Source organism: Mixophyes fleayi, chromosome 1 (assembly GCF_038048845.1).
Source record: "Mixophyes fleayi isolate aMixFle1 chromosome 1, aMixFle1.hap1, whole genome shotgun sequence".
Lineage (NCBI taxonomy): Eukaryota > Metazoa > Chordata > Amphibia > Anura > Limnodynastidae > Mixophyes > Mixophyes fleayi.
The window spans coordinates 57,588,579-57,615,265 of record NC_134402.1 but is presented as its reverse complement, the minus strand read 5'-3'; the positions used below and the strand labels follow the sequence as shown (position 1 = coordinate 57,615,265).

Here is a 26,687-nt window from a genome sequence, read left to right as displayed (position 1 = left end):
TTTGGGTTACATTGTTTCTGGTGCAGGCCTTCAGATGGGCCCAGAGAAATTGTCTGCTATTGCCAACTGGCCCAGACCAATGGGATTGAAGGCTGTTCAAAGATTTATTGGGTTTGCCAACCACTACAGACAATTTATCCAGCAATTCTCTTTTTTGATTGCTCCTATCATGGCTCTCACCTGGAGATCAGGCAACCCTCAGAACTGGACTCCGGAGGCCATTGCCGCATTTGACTCTCTAAAAGAAGCATTCTCTTCGGCTCCGGTTCTTGTTCAACTCGATCAGCAAAGACCCTTCTTCCTAGAGGTAGACGCCTCATCCATCGGCGTTGGGGCAGTTCTGTCACAGGAGTCAGTCTCCGGGAGGCTCCATCCCTTTGCATTATTGTCTAAAATGTTCCTCCACTACAAGAACCTTACCAGCCTACAGAATGCTTGTTGCTTGAACTCACACCAGGCCAGATGGTCCTCATTTTTTGCTAAATTCGATCTTAGACTTACCTACCATTCTGGAACCTTAAATTCCAAAGCTGATGCCCTCTTCCGGTCCTTTGATATCTCTGATGCCCTTCCTTTACCTGAACCACCACCCATTCTTGAGCCTTCCTGCATTGTCGCTCTCACTAGAACTCCACCCATGGGTTGTTCTTATTTGGAACCTCATCTTCGTACTAAAGCTCTCCAATGGGCAAATGCAACCAGATTCGCCGGACAAATTGGCCTACCCTTCGTGTTGATGTTCGGGAGCTCATTGCCTCCTGTATGACCTGTGCTGAAAACAAAGTTCCCAGGCAATCTCCGTCCGGATTATTCCTACCTCTTCCCATTCCTGATCATTCATGGTTAAGTCTTTCGATGGACTTTATCACTGATCTGCCTCCTAGTAACGGCTTCAACACAATCTGCGCAAAGGTAGATTGCTTTTCTAAAATGGCCCACTTTGTCCCTTTGAAGGGTCTTCCCTCAGCCACTAAACTTGCACAAGTCTTTATCAAGGAGATATTTCGCATCCACGTGTCCCGTTGCAACAGGACGCGCTCCTTGAATTCCCTGTCCACCAATGAATTCACAGCTACCTCTATGTCTGAGAGACTCTGGCACCATTAGGGTGCCAGGGTATCGAGGTGTCCCTATAGTCCAGCACTTCTGTAGCCATTACAGCACTCTGCCTGATTTCCTGTGTACCACACAGGCTTGTCCAGACTTCGCATTGGATCCCTCTCTGATCTGCTTCGTATTTCCTGGTTTTGACTACTGGCCTTCTGACGTCGCTTTCTCTACTCCCTGGTACTTCACTTGCCCGCACGGTTACGACTCCTGCCTGTACGACTACGACTGTGTCAGGCGCCACTGTGTCAGGCGCTTCCTTCTAGCTAGGCAACCAGACGCGCTCCTGGCCCTCCTGCCAGAGCCAGAGTTTCGGGTCCCTACCTGCCTCCAGCGTTTTCCACAGTGTTCAAGTTCATTGCTTGTCTCCTGATATTTGCCTGCCTGCCTGTGACCTTTGTGACCCTGATTGCCTTTGACTACCCCTTTTGGATCTCCCTTTGTACCACGCTTCAAGAACGCTACTGACCCGGCTTGACTCACCTTCCCTTCGGATTCTCCTTGTGTATCTTCATTGCCCGCACCGTTACCGAACCGGCTTGTCTGACAATTCTTTCTCGTGCTTCACTATCTGACTCGTGGAAGGACCGTGACCTGCGTGTCTCCTCCATACCTCCTTGCGGGGGTCCCTAGTGAATACCAGTGGCACGTTAGATTCCGCACCTTCCCACGAGTAGTGCCAACAATAGCAGGTACGCTATACTAAGTCGTGACAGTAAACTCTGGCCATGACTACGGAGGGGTCTGGTGAACCCTCAGCCCGGGATTTACTTTTTCACTTTTTCACTTGGCTCAGCGTGTAGAACAGCAAGAAGCAGCCCAATCACATCTCCTACAGTGTGTCCAAGGTATCGCTACCCGTTTCGATGCTTTACAGGGCTCTCTGCCTGCTACCCCGGCCATAACCTCCTCCACGGTGGCATCCTCTAGCGTGGTTACAGGCGCCGGCCTGCGCATTCCAGCGCCCGAAAAGTACGATGGATATCCTAAGAAATGCAGGGGTCTCTTAAACCAGTGCTCCATTCAATTTGAGTGTAACCCAGGAGCATTCCCTTCAGAACGCACTAAGGTCGCATTCATTATTTCCCTCCTAAACGGTAGCAGGAAGGCCGGTTTAGGAGAATCCACAGTTGATCCCTATTCTAAATGTACTCCAGAACTTCTTATGGCAGTCACCCTGAGCACCCCTAGAGGTCCCTTCTCCACCACAGCCTTTGTGGATTCCGGTTCCTCCGGGAACTTCATATCTGCCACTCTCGTTTCTGGGCTCCAAATTCCGATACTTTCTTTGCCTCAACCATTATCGTTAACGGCAGTGGACGGTAATTGTGTCGTCAGCAGTTCCGTCACCTCACCTATTCGGATGATGGTAGGAGCCCTTTATAGCGAGATGATTCAGTTCTTGGTGTTGCCTAAATCCATTAATCCTCTTATCTTGGGGCTACCTTGGTTATGAAGGCATTCTCTGCAAATGGATTGAGATCGTGCTCAGGTTACCCGTTGGGGTACAGAATGTCATCACAAATGTCTGTCCAGTGTTCCGCCTCCTGGGTCTCAAGTAATCGCTCATTCCACCATTAAGGAATCTGTCCTTCCAGCAGCATACGCCGAGTTTCAGAATGTGTTTAGCAAGAACGAAGCCGAGATCCTACTCCCCGGCCGTCCCTGGGATTGCTCCATTACTCTGCATCCTGACCAACCTATACCCAAAGGGCAAACTTATCCTCTGTCTCGCCCAGAGACCTTGGCGATGTCTCAATACATCATAGAAAATTTGAAACGGGGGTTCCTTCGCAAATCTACCTCTCCTGCTGGGGCCGGATTCTTCTTTGTCAAGAAAAAAGACAGATCCCTCCGCCCGTGTATTGACTATCGCCCCCTGAATCGTATTACAGTCAAAAATCAGTATCCTTTACCCCTTATCTCCGATCTCTTTGATAGGATCAGTGGGGCTCAAATTTTTACCAAATTGGACCTTCGAGGGGCCTACAACCTGATTCGCATAAAAAAGGGCGACGAGTGGAAGACAGCCTTCAATACCAGGGATGGTCATTTCAAATACCTGGTAATGCCCTTCGGCCTTTGCAATGCCCCTGCCATCTTTCAGACTTTTGTCACTCACATCTTTCAAGATCTGCTGTACACCTCCGTAGTTGCCTATCTGGACGACATTCTAGTGTTCTCTAAAGACCTGAGTTCTCACCAGGAACAAGTGAGGGAGGTCTTACGAAGACTGTGCAAATACCATCTCTATTGTAAACTGGAAAAATGTGTCTTTGAAGTTGCCCAATTGTCCTTCCTTGGTTTTATTGTATCTGTTCAGGACTACAGATGGATCCCACCAAGGTGTCGGCCATCTTGGATTGGCCTCAACCGCAGGGTCTTAAAGCAATTCAGAGATTCATCGGTTTTGCTAATTATTATCAGCAGTTCATCCAAGATTTTTCCTCCTTTATCGCTCCTATTACAGCATTAACTAGGAGATCCGCCAACCCTAAGATCTGGTCTCCAGAAGCTATTTCTGCCTTTGCTACCCTAAAGAAAGCCTTTTCCTTGGCTTCTGTTCTCTCCCAGCCGGATCAGCAGCGGCCTTTCTTTGTGGAAGTGGACGCCTCTTCGGTAGGCATTGGAGCCATGTTATTCCAAAAGACGCCATCAGGTACTCATTCTCCATGCGGGTTCTTGTCCAGACGATTCCTCCCTAATGAGATTAACTATGGAATCGGAGACAAAGAACTCCTCGCTATTAAAGTTGCACTTGAAGAGTGGCGACACTTACTGGAAGATGCTTTATACCTGGTTACCATATTCACGGACCATCGGAATTTGACATTCATTCGTGAAGCCCACTGTTTGAATCCTCGGCAGGCCTGCTGGGCATCATTCTTTGCTCGCTTCAGTATGACCCTTACATTCTGTCCAGGTGCTCAAAATGAGCGAGCAAACGCTTTATCTCGCTACTTTGATGATTCGGACCGCCTGAATCCATTGGCATCATCGACTCCTCTAATATTATGGTGTTTACCAATACTGAGATGTCCGCTCCTCCTACAGGGCGATCGTTTGTGGAACCACACTTACGACTCAAGATATTGCGATGGGCTCATTCCTCCCGCATCGCGGGTCACGCTGGAATAAAGAAGACCACATCCCTACTCTGACGTCGTTTTTGGTGGCCCACTATACGTACTGATATACGTGATTTTATTGCAGCCTGCACCACATGTGCCCAACACAAAACTTCCAGGAAAGTCTCTGCTGGATTGCTTCGCCCCCTGCCCACGCCCTTATCTGGGCCAAAACCAAGATGGCTCTGCAGAAGGCGACACAGCACCACAAAACTTTTGCGGACCGTCACCGAAGACCTACTCCTCTACTGAAAGTATGGCTATCCACTAAAGACTTAAAGCTAAAGGTACCATCTATGAAAATGGCTCCACGTTTCATTGGTCCCTACACCATCACACAGGTCATCAACCCTGTCTGTGTCAAACTAAAGCTACCTGCTTCATTACGATGTCACAACACCTTTCATGTGTCCTTACTTCGACCGTTGGTGCTTAACAAATACTTTGTACCTCCATCTTGACCTTCTCCAGTTCAAACTTCCTCGGGAACAGAGTTTGAGATCAGCTGAATCCTGGATTCCCGTATCCGCTATGGCCGGCAACAGTTCCTTGTTCACTGGAAGGGATTTGGTCCAGAAGAGAGATCTTGGGTGGACAAACCGGATCTTCATGCCCCCCTGCTACTTAAGAGATTTCTCCAACAGAGGGGAGGAGGAGGAGGGCATACTGTCAGGCGCCGCCCGCAATATCCCGGGACGGCCGCCTGTGCTTCCCCTCCAGCGCGTCTGGTTGCCTAGCAACCAGACGCGTCTCTTCCGGCCACTCAGCCACCGCTGCTTTAGAGCGTTCCCGTTGCCTAGCAACGGGATGCTATACTTTGAGGGCGATGGCGCTAATTATAACAGCGCTGCGGTGCTGACTTCCCATTGGCCCACAGCAATATATAAACCCCTCCTGGCCCTCATCATCATCAACATTTATTTATATAGCGCCAGCAAATTCCGTAGCGCTTTACAATTGGGAACAAACATTAATAAGACAATACTGGGTAATACATACAGACAGAGAGGTAAGAGAACCCTGCTCGAAAGCTTACAATCTATAGGACAATGGGAGTTAGAAACACAAGGGCATGTGCTACATCATATTGCACAATGGACCAGCCAGACTGCAAAGGTAAAAGTACTGAGTGGGCTGTGTGTGTTGCAATGTTGGTCAGAAGGTTGTTGTCTTGTGTTAGCAGTGTAGAGGATGGCAATAGGGTAATCTAGGGAAATTAAAATGATGGTTGAGGAATATCATAACCTTGTCTGAAGAGGTGGGTTTTCAGTGAACGCTTGAAGGTTTGAAGACTAGAGGAAAGTCTTACTGTGCGAGGGAGGGAATTCCACAAAGTAGGTGCAGCCCGGAAAAAATCCTGTAACCGAGAATGGGAGGATGTGATGAGAGTGGAGGAGAGACGTAGATCTTGTGCAGAACGGAGGTGTCGAGTAGGGAGATATTTCGAGATAAGTGAGGAAATGTATGTCGGTGCAATTTTGTACCAGTGCCAGAGTTTCAGGTCCCTACCTGCCTCCAGCATTTTCCACAGTGTTCAAGTTCATTGCTTGTCTCCTGATATTTGCCTGCCTGCTTGTGACCCGGATTGCCTTTGATTACCCCTTTTGGTTCTCCCTTTGTACCACGCTTCCAGAACGCTACTGACCCGGCTTGACTCACCTACCCTTCGGATTCTCCTTGTGTACCTTCATTGCCCGCACCGTTACCGAACCGGCTTGTCTGACAATTCTTTCTCGTGCTTCGCTATCTGACTCGTGGAAGGACCGCGACCTGCGTGTATCCTGCAGCTGAGTCCATACTTCCTTGCGTGGGTCCCTGGTGAATACCAGGGGCATGTTAGATTCCGCACCTTCCATTGAGTAGTGCCAACGATAGCAGGTACGCTATACCACTCACCTCGCTGGTAGCTTCCTGGGAGGGTTGGACCTGCACGCCACTTGTGGCGAAACCCAAACTGTCTTGCGAGGGTCCCTGATGAAGACCCTACTGTGTATTAGCCTGGTGTAAAAGGCGACGGCTGTTACAAGTATATTAGCCTAGGGCTACCTGAACCCTTAACCAGGCCCTGCCAATGCAGAAGTTAAGCAGGCTCCAGGGTTCTGAAGGTTCCCCAACCTGCTAGAAGGGGACATCTATTATAAAGTGTTGATGCTTTCAAAGTAAAAAAAAACAACTTACATTTAGAAAAGGGGCAGAGGGTTGAGGGTACACAATAATACTGTTAAATACTGATGCTGACAGATTATTCAAGTGCATTTAATTGTAGTAGAGTCTGGAAACACAAATTTTACTGACCTGGCTTCCTAGGAATGGGGACAGGTAGGTCAGTAGAATCACCAAAGTTCCAGCTTCTTCAGAGGCTTGCCTTCACTAGCCTCACACAATTTCTTTACTCACACAACCTATTGACCTCTCTTCAATCAAGATTTCAGCCAATGTTTTCTCTCTCTATATGACTTCTTCTGGAAAACTAGTTTCTTTGGATGTCAGTATGACCTCTATGCAAATGATACCACATTTATTTATCTTCTCCTGATCTCTCGCCATCTATGTTGGCCCTTGTTACAAAAAATCTTTTAAGCCATCTTGGATGTGCTCTCACCACTTCAATCTCCATTATTCAAATCTTCCCAAAAGTCAATAGAAGCTACATAATGGACAGCTGTATTTCTGTTCACAACACAACAATAAACCCTACTCCTCATGCTTGCTGCCTAGATGTCATCCTTAACTCAGAACTGTCCTTTGTTCCGCACATCCAATCTATAATCATATCCTGTTACCTACATCTAAAACACCTCTTCAGCATAAGCACATATCTTACACAAGACACTGCTAAAACTTTAATTCATACACTCATAATAATCCACATTGACTATTATAATTACTGGTTTTCCCCTAATCTGATTTTCACTCCTACAATCCATTTATAATGCACCGGTTAGACTAATTTCCCTCATAAAAAATGGTACAATTGCTGCTCTGCTGTCAGTCCCTTCATTAATTGCCTGTATTTTACTTTAATTTTATCTTTACTTACACTCCCCCATCCACCCTTAATTCATTCTCTCCAGTAACTGAAGATGAAGTCTCTGCACTATATCATCATATCCTACAACCTGTATCCTTGACCCTATTCCCTCCCAAATTCTCTGCTCCCTCTTCTCCAGTGAATGCACAGCTCTTCAACCTGTCTCCACATGTCCATCCTCCATTAAACATGTGCTCATCTTACCACTTCTAAAGAAAACATCTCTTGATCCAGCCTCTCTCTCCATCTACCACCCTATTTCTCTCCTCCCCCCCCCCCCCGCCTCCAAACTACTTGAGCGATTAGTGTACAAACACTTGTCTCACTTTCACTACTCTCATTCCATTCTTAACTCTCTGCAATCAGGCTTCGGCCCCCAACATTCTACTGAAACAGCTCTCACAAAAGTGATTAATGATCTACTTACTGCAAATCTAAGGGTCAATTCTCCATACTCATTCTTCTGTACCTCTCTGCTGCATTTCACATTGATGATCACCCTCTTCTCCTACACACCCTCCACTCGCCTTTGTGACACAGTTATTTCCTGGTTCACTTCCTGCCTATCGAACTGCTCCTGTAGTGTTTTTACCTTTAGCACATACTCCCCAAGACTCCCACTCCAATTCGCTCATTCAGCCTCCAATACCACCTCTACACTGATGACACCCAAATCTATATCTGTTTCCCTGACCTCTCTCCTTCTGTACTATCTCATGTAACCAACTGTCTTTCTGCTATCTCCACATGGATGTCCCAACGGTATGTAAAGCTCAACATGAAGAAAACAGAGCTTATTATCTTCCCTTCTGTCAGAGTCACCACCTTCCTTCAAATATCCCTCACTGTCAATATCCTCAGTCTCACAAGCCCGCTGCCGTGGTGTCATACTGGACTCCGCCTTCTGCTTTATTCCACACATCCAGACTCTCCCCAGTCCTGTCGACTTCACCTAAAAACAATCCCAGAATACGCCCTTTTCTTACTCAACATGCTACCAAAACTCTTATCCATTCTTTCATCATCTCTCTTCTTGACTATTGCAACCTCCTGCGATCTGGCATTCCTGACGCCTATATATGTAATACCCTGTGTGGTGTTATTTAGAGAAATACATTGAAATTCCTTTTTACTCAGCCTCTCTTTTGCTCACTTCTTCTCTTCTTACACTTTCTTCACTTTTAATCTGCTTATATATCACTGTGACAGGATGGCCCGCCTATGCCACCCTGTCTGTTGTTGCTGGAAACCGGCTGGGCTTTGCCACCGTCCCCTTTCGTTATTCCAAATACGCCCCTCCTGCCACAGTGGGAAGGGCCTGCTACCACCACTGAGCTACTTCTATGGCACTCAGAACCACATTCTTTCTGGGTAACCGACTCTGCTAGTGTACATCCTTGCTGGTGTAACCGGGCTGGTACTCCTGACCTCTCACAATAGATCAGGGTTGCTGTGGATGGATCCTCCCCTGGCCTATTACACTAACCAGGGCTACATAGGTAGCAGGCAGAACGGTGGTACTGGAGAGCTGGGTCCAACCTCAGAAACAGCTGGAGAACGGAGTAGATTTAGGTTCTAATGTGTAGGTCACAGGATTACAGCGATATTGAAGATGTTGTCAAGCAGGGTCTTGAAGCAAAGAGTGATGTTTTATTTCGCTCAGGTGCCCTGACAAGGACAGTTCCACTGATTAAAGATATCAGTGGTCAGGCCAGATGAAACATCAGAATGATACATTTCAGTGTACAGGAAAGAGCTTTTTATACTGATTTAGACACAGGCTATTTTTATAATCATGATGCAATGTGTTTACACAAACATGGATTTACATGCATTGCAAAGCTAACAATATTTACGGTTATCTGTGATATCTTAAAACCTTGCTGTGATATCCTGCATCTGACAGTGGACAGCAAGTCTAATTACATCTTTCTATTACTTTCACACATCAAGAGGTCTAATTAGCATGAGATTATCATGAGTCCTTTCTTCCAACATTTGCAGAATACACATATCCTTCAAAGAAAAGAATTCCCCAGGAAAAGTTGTAAACCCCAAACAAGACATTTCCTTACACCAAGATATACAAAAGGCTTTCTAAACAAAAGCTTATTGTATCAGATATATACATCAGAAATAAGGCATTTCCTCTAGAAAGGATAAAACAGAAAAAAAGAATTTTCTCCCCCTGGTTTCAGAAGTTACAGATTTCCCTTACCAAAATATACACAATATCAAAAATAAGTGCATGTGCAATTATATAAATAAGCGCCCTACGATATTTCCTTTCAATAAATTTATACCAGAAGTTATTTATAAGTGATCCAGTCACAATCATTTTGCCCAATTATCCTTCTGTCCCTATCTTTTCGCTCTCAGGTTAACCAGACACAGGGATCTCTCCCAGCGGTCCTGAGTATCACACTCCTCTCTCCCTGTCACCCCCGGCAACCAACAACAACTCCCAACTTCTCCCTCAAGAATTTTAATTTTTATACACATATATACACATACATATATATATATATATATATATATATATATATATATATATGTATATATATATATATATATATATATATATATATATACATACATATACATAAGGAGTTTGTATGTTCTCCCCATGTTTGTGTGGGTTTCCTCAGGGTGCTTCGGTTTCCTCCTCCCGTTCTCCCCAAAAAAAAACATACCGTTAGGTTAATTAGCTGCTAATAAAATGACCCCAGAGTGTGCGTGTGTGTGTAATTGAGTTTACACTGATGTGAGTGAGTTCTCTGTACAGTTCTGCTGAATTTGTGGCGCTATATAAATAACTGGTAATAATAATACTAAATAAATATATATATATATATACATAGGTTTTGTCTTTTGCAGGGTTATTTATTCTAATTAAGAGCCCTGCATATGGGGCCCCCTTGCCCGTGGGGCCCCCGGGCACCTGCCCATCGTACCCAATGGAAAAGATGGCCCTGATATTGTATCATTATGGCCCACAAACAAATACAAAACCTCTAAAGAAGTTCACATATTCTGTAAGAAGTGAGAAATCACAAAAGACATCTAGGAGTATAATTTTAGTACACCACTACATGTGTGAGGAAAGCGAAGGACAGGATTATGTCTGTGTAATTTCCCTATTTACGATTTTGCATGTCTGTGGCTTTGGTTGATTTGCAAGCTGACACACGTTTAAAATTAGATATGTCTGGTATTTATGAGCTCTACACAGTTTAAACTTTAGCATGCATGTCATGTATTATATTTTGACGAAATTTTAGAGCTATGTCATTTTTATTGAAAAGGCATTTATGGGCAAAATTTGCAGGAGTGTAGAGTGATGCACAAAATCATAGATATTAGTATTAAATTCTGTAGGATGTCTACTTTAAGAAAATCTATGGTATATACTGCAATGAATTGTTGGTGTCTACAATATTTGTTTTTATGAAACTTACCAAAAATGTGAAAACTGCCTGAGGTGTCTGTATCATTGGTAATGCTGCTTGTAAAGCCCACAGAAGAGGAAACCCGAGAATATAATTGTATGTGTATAAAATAAGAAAAATGGTGCTGATGACAAAAGTGTGACAAACATGAACATGTCTCTATCTGGGACAGAACCTGGTAGTCAGACAGTTGTCGGCTGCACACAAGGCTCCTCCTTCTCTCCACGTAGATCCAGTTACAGTGCTGCAAGCCCAGCAATGTGCCGGCTCTGGCAGACGCTGATTGGCTGCTCGCTGCTCCATCCTTCTCACTACCTCTCATTCCCTTGGCTAAGCGGCGGGCAGCGGGACCGCGCATCAGCTGGAGGGGGTGAGAACGCCGGGGAGATCCGGGTTTGTGCACGAGCATGACGTGTACACTCCAATCATAACACAGCAGGTGCTGCAGGCTGGAGGCTCCCGGCTCGGCTCGGTTCTGGACAGAGGTGAGGGATCCCGATATTACAGCACACTAGGACGTCTGCTACCATGTCATACAACTGTCCATAGCGTATTGCAATTCTGCTCTCTTCTACTTCCTTGTAAACCCACCCAGTCCTCAGCCTGGGTGCAATATAATTCTATATAAATATATATATATATATATATATATATATATATATATATATATCAATCACTATCTGTGCACTGGCAGTTTGTGCCATCTCCTTTTGCAATCATTTACATCGCTCTTGTCTTGTGTGTCAGTTTGTTGTGCAAACAGTGTTTACTTTTTGTGACTTTCTGTTTCTACATATCATGTCTTTGCTGCAATCTATCTTATTGACTGTCATGTTGGTATAGTATGCATTCTGCTTAACAAGTGCCTGCTAGTACCTTTTTTATATGTTACTCTTTTTACACCCAAAGTCCTGTTTTCTGCATTGCCCCTTTTGTGTTTGTGTACACGTGGTTAGTTACTCCCAGAAACGTCAGCATCTTACATCACATAATAACACACATTCTGTATTATTAAGGATTTTTAGTTTTTAAGTTTGGCAGCTGTTGTAAGATGTGAACTGACATATCATAAAGCCTACTGAGATGTATACAGATATCTAAGAGGCCAAGAAAAAGTGTGTCAGTTTGCAATAGGGTGAAATATCTATATGACCATTTGTCACTTCCCTGGTACTGTTGAAAGAATGATAATGGGTAGGGTCAGTGGTTGCAGGCATCAGTAGATATGTGATTTAAAAGTTAGGTGTAAATGGAAAAGAATAGTTGAATCTATGCTTAAGGGTTGTTCTGTTGTGTAATTCCTTGGGGATAGTGAACAGCTGCATGGTTTTCTTGTGTTTTTGGCAGGAAACTTCCCTTTTTGTGTTATAATAAAGAAAACCTCACAGTCTGGGTAGAAAATCTCGAAAATTGCAACCAGGAAAATAACAACATGCATTTTCCATTGTTAAATTTCAAAATCAGAAGTTGAAATGATAGTCACAAATAGTTTGAAGAGTGATTGGCACAAACCATATGGTTTTATATAGTGTCTATTTATGCCTTTGAGGTTGTATTTCTTTCTGATAGTGATGATCTTTTGTGGACCATCTGAAAAGTGTTTTTACTTACATTTCTATATGTAAAAGAACTTTTTTTTTTCTCTTTCTTGTGTAGAAGGAATCATTTTAATCAATATTATCCCTAGAATAATCAAGGTAGTTTTAAAACAAAGTACTCCTATAGGCTGTTTAGTAATTTAAGCCAGTTGCCATAAATGTACATTTGAGCATAACCTACTCATGGTCCTGTTTGGTCTCCTATTATGATTAGTTTTGTAGTTTTGCATTTAAATCATTGCCACAGACAGATGGTTTTATGTGTTATGCCGTGCAATGGAAAATTCAGCTTTATTTATAAGTCTGAGGGGTATATTTACTAATCTGTGGGTTTGAAAAAGTGGAGATGTTGCCTATAGCAACCAATCAGATTCTAGCTGTCATTTAGTGCATTCTACAAAATGACAGCTATTATTACTATTAATTTTTATTTATAGGGTGCCACTAGGTGTCCGTAGCGCCGTACAGGGACAAACAATTACAATACGAGGTGAGACGGTACTTAAACAATAAGCACAGTAACTCAATAAGCTCAAAGCACAAGTACAGAGAGGGGGGAGGGAAGATCCGCAAACACCGGAGCACAAGAGGGAGGGCGCGGATGACGGGGAGACCCCCAGAGGGGAGGGGGATAGGTAGCTGGAGAGCAGAGATAGAAGTGGTGGAAACAGGAGGAGAGATGGCCCTGATCAAGGGAGCGTACATTCTAAGGGGAGAGGTAAATCTGATTGGTTGCTATAGGCAACATCTCCACTTTTTCCAACCTGCAGTTTAGTAAATATACCCCAAAGATTAGAATCTAGAAGAGTAGGTGACATTCTAAGAAATAATTGACATCTAATTGAAAAACAAACATGGCCACTTACTATAATAAATAATTTAGGTTTCTTTGCCCTAAAATAAGTAGTATTTTTATTTTGCCATAATCTCTCTTTGCAAGTTACGGATCCTGTCTTTCAATTTGTTATAAATTTCACTGAAATAAGGCTCCAAACTTACCAGGCTGCAGACAAGTTGTGGCTGAAATTAGCTGAACTGAACACAGAATACAACAATAGATTCCTGGTACTCTGATTAGCAATTTACTTTTTTGTTTTAGAAAGTAGACCATATTCTCCCTTGTATACCTCTCCTATGTCATAAAACAGGGTTTGACAAATATTTTAGCATGTGGGAGCTAGGCATATTTTAAAACATTTTGATATGGCATACGCTAATGAATAGTTGACTATACACATAGGCCCCAAATACTTTGCACACAGCACACCCCTCTCTATTCTAGGTGATACACCCCCCTCTATCCTGTTCTATCTCCACCATTCTTTTCATCAAACTACTCTATCTCCTCCACTGACAGCACATTCCTTATGTCCCCTCTCTCTCCTTATACCCATTCACCCTCTCGGAATCATTAATCCTCTTCTCCATCCAGCTATTATTATTTATTATTGATTATACAGCGCCAATCGTATTACGCAGTTATATATAGAGAATTTGTAATCCTTCACATGAGTCCCTTCCACATTGGAGCTTACAATCTAAATTCCCTACCACCACCAACACACACACAGGGGCAAACGCAGGATTTGTAGAGGGGGGTTTCCACACCACGCCGCCAGTGGGCGTGACCAACATGCATGGGGATGTGGCTGTAATTTTAGACAGTGCTTGGCTGCTCTCCAACTCTTCCTATCCCCATAATATACATGGACAATGCTGCGTGCACTACTGTTAGGTGCAAGCAGCTCTCCCCTTTCAAGCAGAGCCGTGTGAAGATGGGGCAGGGTCTAGCCACCTCAATTATACAGTGCCCCAGGCTCGAGGGGGTTTCCGGGCACCCCCCCTCGGTTTGCCTATGACACACTAGGGTTCATATTTGCTAGAAGCCAATTAACCTACAGATTTTGGGGGGTGTCCCTGACATCAACATTGTAGAAAACTGAAATTGGACCTGGAGTATAGGGTTTATTTTTCTTTCCATGGTTCGTCATACTTTTTCTAAAAGTTATCATGCTTGTATATTGTTTGTGGGTATCAATGATCCCTATTTAAATCAACATTAAAGCACTGTTCAGACAACAGAGTTTGGATGGATTCAAATAAAGATAGATTTGTGTCACAGCCCTATATTCATTTTTCAATAGCATGTAAAGTGTAACCATCGTTTTAATCACCTAAACATTTAAATACATTTTCAGATTATAGCAGCTGTAACTAAAGACATGGCTTTTTCATTCTAATATCCTTTTGTGCTTTTTAGATATGTATTTATATCATCAGTTTTCTATTGCTGCTCTGTGGGACATGGCAGTGCTCTGCTGTGCTCTGCATTAGATCATCATCCTCAACATTAGTTTATATAACGCCTGCAAGTTCCGTAGCGCTTTACAATTGGGAACAAGGACAGTAATAAAACAATCCTGTGTAATACAGACAGAGAGGTTAGGGCGCCCTGCTCACAAGCTGCCAATAAAAATTGTATTCTTAGCTCTGCTTTGTGTTATGTCCTAGGGCGAGAAAATAAACAACTGCATGATTATATAAATGCATGGCTCAAGAGCATAAACATAAAAGAAAAAGCTAGTTTATTTAGCAGATGTTTCATGCAGGTCATAGATAGATCAATAAAATTAAGTGATCTAAAGGTGGAAACCCTTTGTTAACATGCACATTATCAGAGGGGTCTTTCCACCTTTTAGGTAGCAGTTTTGTTTCTGCCATTGTACGTCGGTATAAACGTTATAAAACCTCAGCAGTTCAACTGCTGCTGGACAAACCAGCAGAATTTCCAGAACATGGACGTGAATATCTGTGCTCTGCAGTGCCCTGGGACATGGCCATTGAATGCATACAGGAATTACCTCTCATTTGTACTTTTGCAGAGCTGCACTTCCAATTAAACAGCCAACAGCTGAGCATCATGGGGGCCGTAGTTCGGCAATCTGAGTTTAAAATTGAACAACAAAAAGGAAATAAAGTGACTGGTTATGAATTTTTCCACAGGGGCAACTCTACAAGTCTTTATAGAGATGGTCATTGCCACGGTCACAATCAGGTTTAGCAGGTAATTAGTTGAACATTTAGTTCTGTTCAAAACAGTGCAATTTCTATATTTTTATTTCTTTTTTTTTAACTACCGTGTGTATATATATATATATATATATATATATATATCTATATCTATATCTATATCTATCGTAAATGTGACTTGGACTTCCATTGTACACAAGGCTACAGCATGACATGAAGTTTACTCGGATGGTAAAAGCCAACTCTTGCTTTGAGAATGGTGGACTGTGCTCCACTAAATGTTGTTTGATGAAACGCAAGAAAATCTTGCGCATCACAGTTCAATGTGGTGCCATCCTCTTTAAACAAGGGCCCCAAAGGGTTAGTCCAACTTTGTCAGGACACCATAGCATTTGAAATGACACAAAATATGTGCCCACAGGAGCTACATTTTGAAAAAAAAAAATATTGAGATAATTAGATTTAATTATCAAATGTGAATACTATTAATTTAATGTTTGGGCTAGTTGCAGGGAGGGAGGCCTAATTAATAAGGGAGGGTGCTATAAATCTAATGTCGGGGCTGGTTGGAGATTTCTAAATTTTGTGTAACTGTCTTTTTTTTTTTTTTTTTTTCCCAAAGAGGACACCAACATTCTGGGATCTAGACAAGCCACAACTGAGCTAAAGAGACCAGCAGCCGCAGGGCGTGTAAGGTGCAGGAGTAGGTAGGAGAGAGCAGGACAGTCTGCTCACTTTCCTGAATCTGGTGGGGCAGTCCCGAACATGGGTGACTGTCTCGCTTAGTCAGGATTTTGTCCGGCTGCAAGGACAGTAGGGAGCAGGGGCAAACGCAGGATTTGCAGAGGGGGGTTTCCACATCACACCGCCAGTGGGCGTGACCAGCATGCTTGGGGGAGTGGCTATAATATTAGACAGTGCTTGGCTGCTCTCCATCTCTTCCTATCCCCGTAATATACATGGGCAATGCTGCGTGCACTACTGTTAGGTGCATGCAGCTTTCTCTTTTCGAGCAGAGCTGTTTTGAAGCGGGGGCTGTGTCCAGCCACCTCAATTATACAGTGCCCCAGGCTTGGAGGGGGTTTCCAGGCACTAGGAAACCCCCTCTCGGTTTGCCTATGAGGGGAGGTAAGTCCCGCTTCACACTGTACTGTTTGTGAAGGCAGAGCTGCGTGCACCTAACAGTAATGCACACAGTATTGCCTCTGTATTGGTCTAAAATTATAGCTATGTTAGACCATAGGGGCCCCCCTGTCTTATTTGCTCTCCACCCCCCAGATACTTAATCCAGCTGTGGGAGGACTGTAAGTCAAATCACAAAATCGCCATAAAAACATTTTAATATTGGTAGAGATTGTCATCAGGGAAAATGTTTTTGTTTTTTTTTTCCATGTGGAAAACTGCAGCTAAAAAATAGCCAGTGTGGTATTACTCTAATAATGCCAGATGTCAGAACTGTTTTCTTTAACGCAGACTGAACATGGCAGTTGAAACTTAGTGAATCTTATCACAGATGTCTTATATGCAAATATCCTTATACTGTTTACTGGCAGGCTGTTAACTAATACAGCGAAAGTGAGGGTCTACTTTTATTCTACTCTCATATCCTCAGTCAGTAGCACATGACATGTTGTGGTCTTAATGTTAGAACAGTGTATCAGGGGTTTACAGTGAATCTAAAAAAAAAACAAATTGCACACTATATAAGTAATCAAAAATAAAATCATCGAGATGGAAATTAATGGTATTCTCAGTAGGGATGAGCGCACTCGGATTTATGAAATCCGAGCCCACCCGAACGTTGCGGATCCGAGTCGGATCCGAGACAGATCCGGGTATTGGCGCCAAATTCAAAAGTGAAACTGAGGCTCTGACTCATAATCCCGTTGTCGGATCTCGCGATACTCGGATCCTATAAATTCCCCGCTAGTCGCCGCCATCTTCACTCGGGCATTGATCAGGGTAGAGGGAGGGTGTGTTAGGTGGTCCTCTGTGCTGTGCTGTGCTGTGCTGTGCTGTGCTGTGCTGTGCTGTGCTGTGCTGTGCTGTGCTGTGTTCTGCAGTATCAGCCCAGTGGTGCTGTGTCCTGTGCTCTGTCCTGCTGAGTTCCGTAGTGCTGCTGGGTCCTGTGCCGTGTCCTGTTCAGTCCAGTGGTGCTGTGTCCTGTGCTCTGTGCTTCTAAGGGCATAGTTATTTCCCCATTATTCCCAAGTTTTTAAAAAATAAAAAAAAGTAAAAAAAAATAAAAAAGTAAAAAAAAAAAAAATAAATATAATAATTATAACCAAATTTGCAAAACCAATCCAGCAGTATAAGTCCATTGGTACTGCAATATTACCAAGTTCACACATTCTGCAGTATCTTGTGCTACATATAATGGAGACCAAAAATTTGGAGGATAAAGTAGGGAAAGATCAAGACCCACTTCCTCCTAATGCTGAAGCTGCTGCCACTAGTCATGACATAGACGATGAAATGCCATCAACGTCGTCTTCCAAGCCCGATGCCCAATCTCGTAGTACCGGGCATGTAAAATCCAAAAAGCCCAAGTTAAGAAAATGTAGCAAAAAGAGAAACTTAAAATCATCTGAGGAGAAACGTAAAGTTGCCAATATGCCATTTACGACACGGAGTGGCAAGGAACGGCTTAGGCCCTGGCCCGTGTTCATGACTAGTGGTTCAGCTTCACCCACGGATCTTAGCCCTCCTCCTCCTCCCCCCCCCTACAAAAAATTGAAGAGAGTTATGCTGTCAGCAACAAAACAGCAAACAACTCTGCCTTCTAAAGAGAAATTATCACAAATCCCCAAGGCGAGTCCAAGGGTGTTGGTGGTTGTCAAGCCTGACCTTCCCATCACTGTACGGGAAGAGGTGGCTCGGGAGGAGGCTATTGATGATGTAGCTGGCGCTGTGGAGGAACTTGATGATGAGGATGGTGATGTGGTTATTGTAAATGAGGCACCAGGGGGGGAAAAAGCTGATGTCCATGGGATGAAAAAGCCCATCGTCATGCCTGGTCAGAAGACCAAAAAATGCACCTCTTCGGTCTGGAGTTATTTTTATCCAAATCCAGACAACCAATGTATGGCCATATGTAGCTTATGTAAAGCTCAAATAAGCAGGGGTAAGGATCTTGCCCACCTAGGAACATCCTCCCTTATACGTCACCTGAATAACCTTCATAGTTCAGTGGTTAGTTCAGGAACTGGGGCTAGGACCCTCATCGGTACAGGGACACCTAAATCCCGTGGTCCAGTTGGATACACACCAGCAACACCCTCCTCGTCAACTTCCTCCACAATCTCCATCAGATTCAGTCCTGCAGCCCAAGTCAGCAGCCAGACTGAGTCCTCCTCAATACGGGATTCATCCGAGGAATCCTGCAGCGGTACGCCTACTACTGCCACTGCTGCTGTTGCTGCTGTTAGTCGGTCATCTTCCCAGAGGGGAAGTCGTAAGACCGCTAAGTCTTTCACAAAACAATTGACCGTCCAACAGTCGTTTGCCATGACCACAAAATACGATAGTAGTCACCCTATTGCAAAGCGTATAACTGCGGCTGTAACTGCAATGTTGGTGTTAGACGTGCGCCCGGTGTCCGCCATCAGTGGAGTGGGATTTAGAGGGTTGATGGAGGTATTGTGTCCCCGGTACCAAATCCCCTCGAGATTCCACTTCACTAGGCAGGCGATACCAAAAATGTACAGAGAAGTACGATCAAGTGTCCTCAGTGCTCTTAAAAATGCGGTTGTACCCACTGTCCACTTAACCACGGACATGTGGACAAGTGGTTCTGGGCAAACGAAGGACTATATGACTGTGACAGCCCACTGGGTAGATGCATCCCCTTCCGCAGCAACAGCAACAGCTGCATCAGTAGCAGCATCTACAAAATGGCTGCTCATGCAAAGGCAGGCAACATTGTGCATTACAGGCTTTAATAAGAGGCACAACGCTGACAACATATTAGAGAAAATGAGGGAAATTATCTCCCAGTGGCTTACCCCACTTAGACTCTCATGGGGATTTGTGGTGTCAGACAATGCCAGTAACATTGTGCGGGCATTAAATATGGGCAATTTCCAGCACGTCCCATGTTTTGCCCACACCATTAATTTGGTGGTGCAGCATTACCTCAAGAGTGACAGGGGTGTGCAGGAGATGCTTGCGGTGGCGCGCAAAATTGCTGGACACTTTCGGCATTCAGCCAGTGCCTACCGCAGACTAGAGGCACATCAAAAAAGCATGAACCTGCCCTGCCATCACCTCAAACAAGAGGTTGTGACGCGCTGGAACTCCACCCTCTATATGCTGCAGAGGATGGAGGAGCAGCAAAAGGCCATTCAGGCCTACACAGCCACCTACGACATAGGCAAAGGAGTGGGGATGCGCCTCAGTCAAGCGCAGTGGAGACTGATTTCCGTGTTGTGCAAGGTTCTGCAGCCATTTGAACTTGCCACACGAGAAGTCAGTTCCGACACTGCCAGCTTGAGTCAGGTCATTCCCCTGATCAGGCTGTTGCAGAAGCAGCTGGAGAAAGTGAGGGAGGAGCTGGTAAGCCATTGCGATTACACCAAGCATGTAGCTCTTGTGGATGTAGCCCTTCGTACGCTTTGCCAGGATCCGAGGGTGGTCACTCTTTTAAAGTCAGAGGAATACATTCTGGCCACCGTGCTCGATCCTCGGTTTAAAGCGTATGTTGTGTCTCTGTTTCCGGCGGACACAAGTCTACAGCGGTGCAAAGACCTGCTGGTCAGGAGATTGTCCTCTGAAGAGGACCGTGACATGCCAACAGCTCCACCCTCATTTTCTTCCACATCTATGGCTGCGAGGAAAAAGCTCAGTTTTCCCAAAAGAGGCACTGGCGGGGATGCTGATAACATCTGGTCCGGACTGAAGGACCTGCCAACCATTGCAGACATGTCTACTCTCGCTGCATTGGATGCTGTCACAATAGAAAAAATTGTGGATGATTACTTTGCTGACACCATCCAAGTAGACATGTCAGACAGTCCATATTGTTACTGGCAGGTAAAAAAAGGCAGTTTGGAAGCCCCTGTACAAACTGGCTCTATTTTACCTGAGTTGTCCCCCCTCCAGTGTGTACTCGGAAAGAGTTTTTAGTGCAGCGGGGAACCTGGTCAGTGAGCGGCGAAGGAGGTTGCTTCCTCACAACGTTGAAAAAATGATGTTTATAAAAATGAATAATCAATTCCTCAATGAAGTACAGCACTGCCCTCCAGATACTACAGAGGGACCTGTGGTTGTGGAGTCCAGCGGGGACGAATTGATAATGTGTGATGAGGAGGAAGTACACACTGTAGGGGGAGAGGAATCAGAGGTTGAGGATGAGGACGACATCTTGCCTCAGTAGAGCCTGTTTAGTCTGTACAGGGAGAGATGAATAGCTTTTTTTGGTGTGGGGGCCCAAACAAACCAATCATTTCAGCCAAAGTTGTTTGGTAGGCCCTGTCGCTGAAATGATTGGTTTGTTAAAGTGTGCATGTCCTATTTCAACAACATAAGGGTGGGTGTGAGGGCCCAAGGACAATTCCATCTTGGAACTTTTTTTTTGGCATTATATGACCAATCAACAGTCGTTTGCCATGTTCAAAAAGTAAAACCAAATGTAAAAAAATTCAAGAAATTAAACCAAAAGTAAAATGCTGTGTCATAATTTAAAACAAGAGGTATTGACGTGCTCTAAAACTACTGTATTGTTGTTTATATTTTATAAACACTACACTTGAAAGCTTGAGTCTTTCAATAGAAAAGTAACTGTCCATTGCACGAATATTTGCAACAGGGACAATTTTAGGGTTAAGAAAGTCAACTAATAACACTTCGACGCTGTCTGTCTTTATAAACACTACACTTGGAAGTTGGAGGAGGTATTGTGGCCCCGGCACCAAATTTACTACCGGGGCCACTCCACTGTGCAGTCCATATTTAGGTGTATCAGATATTAAACAACGGTGACAGTTGATGCCCAATTTTTTAATTATATTGTGGCCTCGGTACCAAATTGTGTACCGGGGCCACCACACTACGCAGTCCAGATACTTGTTTGGTGGAATTCAGACCAGTTGAGGGTTTTATTATTATATTGTGTGGACCACTCTATCTATACCACACTACAACTCTATACCACTCTATTTCATACTTTAATTCTATTTCATACTTTAATTCTATTTCATACTTTAATTCTATTTCATTCTTTAATTCTATTTCATACTTTAATTCTATTACTAATTAATTACCATAAAGAGGAACAAAATAAACCAATTTTACCAAAAGTATAATATGACTTAGACTTACAAACACTACACTTGAAAGATCGTGCCTTTAAATGAAAAAGTCAGTCTTCATTGCACGACTATGTGCAACAGGGACAGTTTTTTGGGTTTACAAAGTCAAACAATAACACTTTGACCCTGTCTGTCTGGGATCTCCATGACGAATTGTCTGTACCATGTTTGGAGGAGGTATTGTGGCCCCGGTATCAAATTGGGTACCGGGGCCACCCCACTATGCAGTCCAGATACTTGTTTGGTGGAATTCTGACACGTGGAGGGTTTTTTAATTATATTGTGGCCTCGGTACCAAATTGTGTACCGGGGCCACCACACTACGCAGTCAAGATAGATAGATGCGTATTGCGTATCATAGATAAAGTACATTCAGTGGTGTGGGGCAAATTGAAAAATATTCAAAATGCACTGACATTATCAAAAACAAGAGGTTGTCACACGCTAAAACTCCAACATGTATATGATGGAGAGGATGGAGGAGCAGCCGTATGTGTAGTGTAATGCAGATCTGTTGAAGGTTTTTTATATATTTTATTGTGGTGCCCAGTGCCCACTCCTCTACGCAGTCCAGGTACAATTATTGGTGCGAATCATAAAAGTTCAGGGTTTTTAAGATATTGTGGTGACCCACTCCTCTACGCAGTCCAGGTACAATTATTGGTGCGAATCATAAAAGTTCAGGGTTTTTAAGATATTGTGGTGACCCACTCCTCTACGCAGTCCAGGTACAATTATTGGTGCGAATCATAAAAGTTCAGGGTTTTTAAGATATTGTGGTGACCCACTCCTCTACGCAGTCCAGGTACAATTATTGGTGCAAATCATAAAAGTTCAGGGTTTTTAAGATATTGTGGTGACCCACTCCTCTACGCAGTCCAGGTACAATTATTGGTGCGAATCATAAAAGTTCAGGGTTTTTAAGATATTGTGGTGACCCACTCCTCTACGCAGTCCAGGTACAATTATTGGTGCGAATCATAAAAGTTCAGGGTTTTAAAGATATTGTGGTGACCCACTCCTCTACGCAGTCCAGGTACAATTATTGGTGCGAATCATAAAAGTTCAGGGTTTTTAATATATTGTGGTGACCCACTCCTCTACGCAGTCCAGGTACAATTATTGGTGCGAATCATAAAAGTTCAGGGTTTTTAATATATATCGTGGTGACCCACTCCTCGTCGCAGTCCAGAAAGATACCTTGTTGCAACGTTTTGGACTAATAACTATATTGTGAGGTGTTCAGAATACACTGTAAATTAGTGGAAATGCTTGTTATTGAATGTTATTGAGGTTAATAATAGCCTAGGAGTGAAAATAAGCCCAAAAACTTGATTTTTAAACTTTTTATGTTTTTTTCAAAAAAAATCCGAATCCAATACCTTAAATCCGAACCGAGACCTTTCGTCAAGTGTTTTGCGAGACAAATCCGAACCTCAAAAATAACGAAAATCCGGATCCAAAACACAAAACACGAGACCTCAAAAGTCGCCGGTGCACATCCCTAATTCTCAGTGCAATGTTCTCTTATGATCCATGTGATCTGGTTACACAGGGACTTATATAAACCCCAGATTGTAAAAAAAAAAACCAAAACAAACAAACTTGGTATGGCAGAGTTACATCTCTTGTGCCGGGGACAATGCATACATCAGATTCTTGGGCATATTCAATTGTTGCCGTTTCCCGCAGCGCTAAAAGTATTACCGTTATTACAGTAATGCTAAACCAGATTTCAAGCTGAAATCCAGCGTTAATTATGCGCACTATTACCGTAATGATGGTAATAGTGCGCATGCCGCGTTACTTTTCTGTGTAACGCCAACAATTGAATATTCCGCAGTCACAGGCTTGCAGTAGCCTATACAGTAAATCGTCTATGCAGATTATACATGGCTGGAGGCATCACTGCACTTTTGAAACATAATTACTAACCTGTTATGCTCACCATTTGAGCTTTTTTGCCATTATATTAGCACATTTAGGTCTCACTCCACTGATTACATGCATTTTACTAGCATTGTGGTAGCATTCCAGGTTTCGGTACCGCATTGGGAAAACCTCCAAATGCTGGTAACAATCATGTCAAATGTGCTTGCGTTGACATAGTTATTTTTTTTTCTAGCTCTTCTAAACCCCAAAATAACCTAGTGATTATGATGCTAAACGCTGAACTCCAACGGAAACTTAATGCACATTTAGTCTTACCTGTGCTAGGGCAATCCTATGACCAGGTGGGTCCCCCCCAAAACTCAATGGAACCAGCTTCTCTGCTTGAGCAGTGGGCCCTTTCACACGCACAACTGTGTTGTCAACGCCCCTCCCCTGTGAACCTCCCATTCACATAAAGCGGCCCACCTTGAACAGAGATCAGTGCTGGACCCATTGTATCCCAGGATTGCCTCGGCACAGGCAAATCTAACGTTGCATTTTCCTGTATAAAATCTACGTTTTGTGCGGAGTTCTTTTCTCAAGCCATTGTGTAAGAGTTACAGAATCTGCTTACTGTTTGTGTCAGAAGGGAGTAAATACTCCATTACACTTTACTTTTTAACAATACTGCAGTGAGAACTTGTGGTAAAGCCCAGGGCATTTTACCTTTTTGAATAAAGAAGTTTTATTAGGTTAAGTGCATTCTTGCAGGACGATCTGTGAGGTGTGCTTCTGTTTCCTGCAAGACGTTTGTCATGTAAATTTGACCTTTTTTTTTTTTTTCTTGGCTCATGTAGTGTTTGCTTAATGTGAGCTTCTCATCCACGTACCCATCTCTCATTGGAGGCAACTGTTCTAGCTTCCAGGCATCTCGTGTTTAAACAGTCTACTGCAGTCATGACAGTACCTTAAAGGGCTCGCTTACAATGCTAGAATCACAACATCGAACTACCTAGAAATAGGAATCGCCACAAACAGTTGCTACGACAACCATCAACGACTTGGTCAGGTTCCAAGGGCTTTATAAGTGTCTGTAGCTTCACTTTGACAACCTGTGGTGGTCTGGATGTTGTAGCGAAATGGATATAGTGGAGCAATTACTTATGTACATAATATTTTACAATACGAATAGGCACCTGCGTTTTGTTGATTTGTATTTAAAAAAAACACAAACTGTAAATTATTATTATTATTATTATTATTATTATTATTAATAATAATATTATTTTTATTATTTGTTATGAGTTTTGCAAGTTCTTTATCAAGTCTATACTCACTAGAGGTGTGCACTATTTTTGTATACCACCTAAATGGATATATATGGTTATATTTGTTACTTTCTTATGCAGATTCTCCAAATAATGTGTTTGCCACTAGAGTATGCTCATAGGTGGGCAATCAGCATTGTATATATTCATTCTTCAAGTGTGAGGCAGTCCTTGGCTATAACATGTAAAGTCATTTTGTATCCTATCTAAAGGATGTATGTGCCTGGAGCTTATGGTCTTTTTTGCTATTGTTTTGAGACTTATTTACTATACGGTGTACCCTCACAGCTTTAGACGTTCGGTCTATGTCCCCTTCACGTGTTTAAGAGATGAGAAACTAAGATACATGCATAGGGGTGCATTTCAACTACAGATCAGAGGTGATCTGGTTTTTACCTTCAGGAAAAATTGAAGCAACGTGTTTATAAGAGAGTATGTGCGAAGAGATTTTGACTAACTCTCTGTTGTAGCACACAATTGCCATATTCCTCAGTTTGGCTGAAATTTATTCCATTCTATTGTACATAACCGTAAGGCCCATAGAGATAGTTTGTATAAGCGACGTCATTGGTAGATGCTTGTATGGAACATTGCTATGCCCTAGAGCACATTGTGACATTTGTGAGTGAGGCGAGTTCTGTTTATGTTCTTATTTTACATAATGTAATCCTCTTAAATCCTATTGCATTAATGATAAATACCTTCCAAGATATCATATAATCCATCAAATGTGTCATCCTCCTCTCTCTCCTTCCCTGCTCAAATGGAAATACATACGTGGAGAAGATCATTGCTCTCCAACATAAGCCTAATTGGAGGAGGCGGACTATGAGGCTACAGATGGGCATGCTTTAATTATCACCAGCGATTTGTGAGTCAAGGTGCCCAGAGATATGATTTACTGGTATTTTATGCACGTAACGGATGTTTAGGGAGCTGCTTGCAAGAAATTTGTCAGCAGAAATCCCAATTTGACTTGTTTTATTACACTTTGGAAATTTATGGTCTCTGATAACCACCATACCCTCATTGTGGGGATTATGTATACATCCAGCGCCGGTGCTAGGGTCCTTGGCGCCCTAGGCACAGTGTGAAAATCGCCGCCCCCCCCCCCTTTAAAAATCGCCGCTGCGCTTCCCTCCCCTCAGCTCCCCTCCCCATGTCTTTCTTTAACTTACCTGCATGAAGCTGCTCCTCTCTGCTCTGTCTTCTCCCCTCCACTCACAGACACTGTCGGGCCGTGATGATGACATCATCACGGCCTGTCACTGTCAGTGAGCGGAGGGGAGAAGACAGAGCAGAGAGGAGCAGCTTCATGCAGGTAAGATTCATAGCCCCTTCCCTCCTCTCCTCCCCGTGGATTACCGTTTTTTTTTTAATTTCGAGGCGCCCTGCAGAGCCCGGCGCCCTAGGCAATTGCCTAACCTTGCCTAATGGGAGCGCCGGGCCTGTATACATCTGGATTGCTCTAGCACTATTTTATTGGTTGTAATTTCTGATCCTTTTTCGTTTTTGTTTTTTTATACAAGCTGTGTATAATATGGTGATAGGTTGGGCTGCATTTAGTATAATATATTGAGCAATCACTTGCTAGTTAGATGTGATGCTGTTTCCTGCTAACGTACATAGGTCCACCCCTAAAAAATGTTTGGGTGACTTGCAAATTTTGTGCATCTACATTTTAAATCTGTATGGACCCTGACAAAAACTCATGCATACAGTATAGAAAACAGGGTTTTCCACCTTAGTTCACACTTTGGGCCTGAGTTGAACTATTTGCACCATGTAAAAATGTGAGTTGTGTGAAATATGTCCTTTACGCTTGCGCACAATTTG

General features: G+C 43.4%; 1 protein-coding gene across 2 annotated transcripts in view; it reads left to right on the top strand.

Annotated features, from left to right (window-relative positions):
- The first annotated feature begins 11,083 nt into the window (after nt 1-11,083).
- SMIM14 (small integral membrane protein 14) overlaps nt 11,084-26,687 on the top strand; it is a 29,249-nt gene continuing 13,645 nt past the window's right edge. Inside the window, exons 1-2 of one of the 2 annotated variants that reach the window (XM_075194803.1) lie at nt 11,085-11,200; nt 15,968-16,050. The gene's annotated coding sequence lies outside the window, so the exon portion shown is untranslated. Of the gene's footprint in view, nt 11,201-15,967; nt 16,051-26,687 lie in introns of both variants that reach the window. The other variant, XM_075194802.1, reaches the window with a different exon arrangement.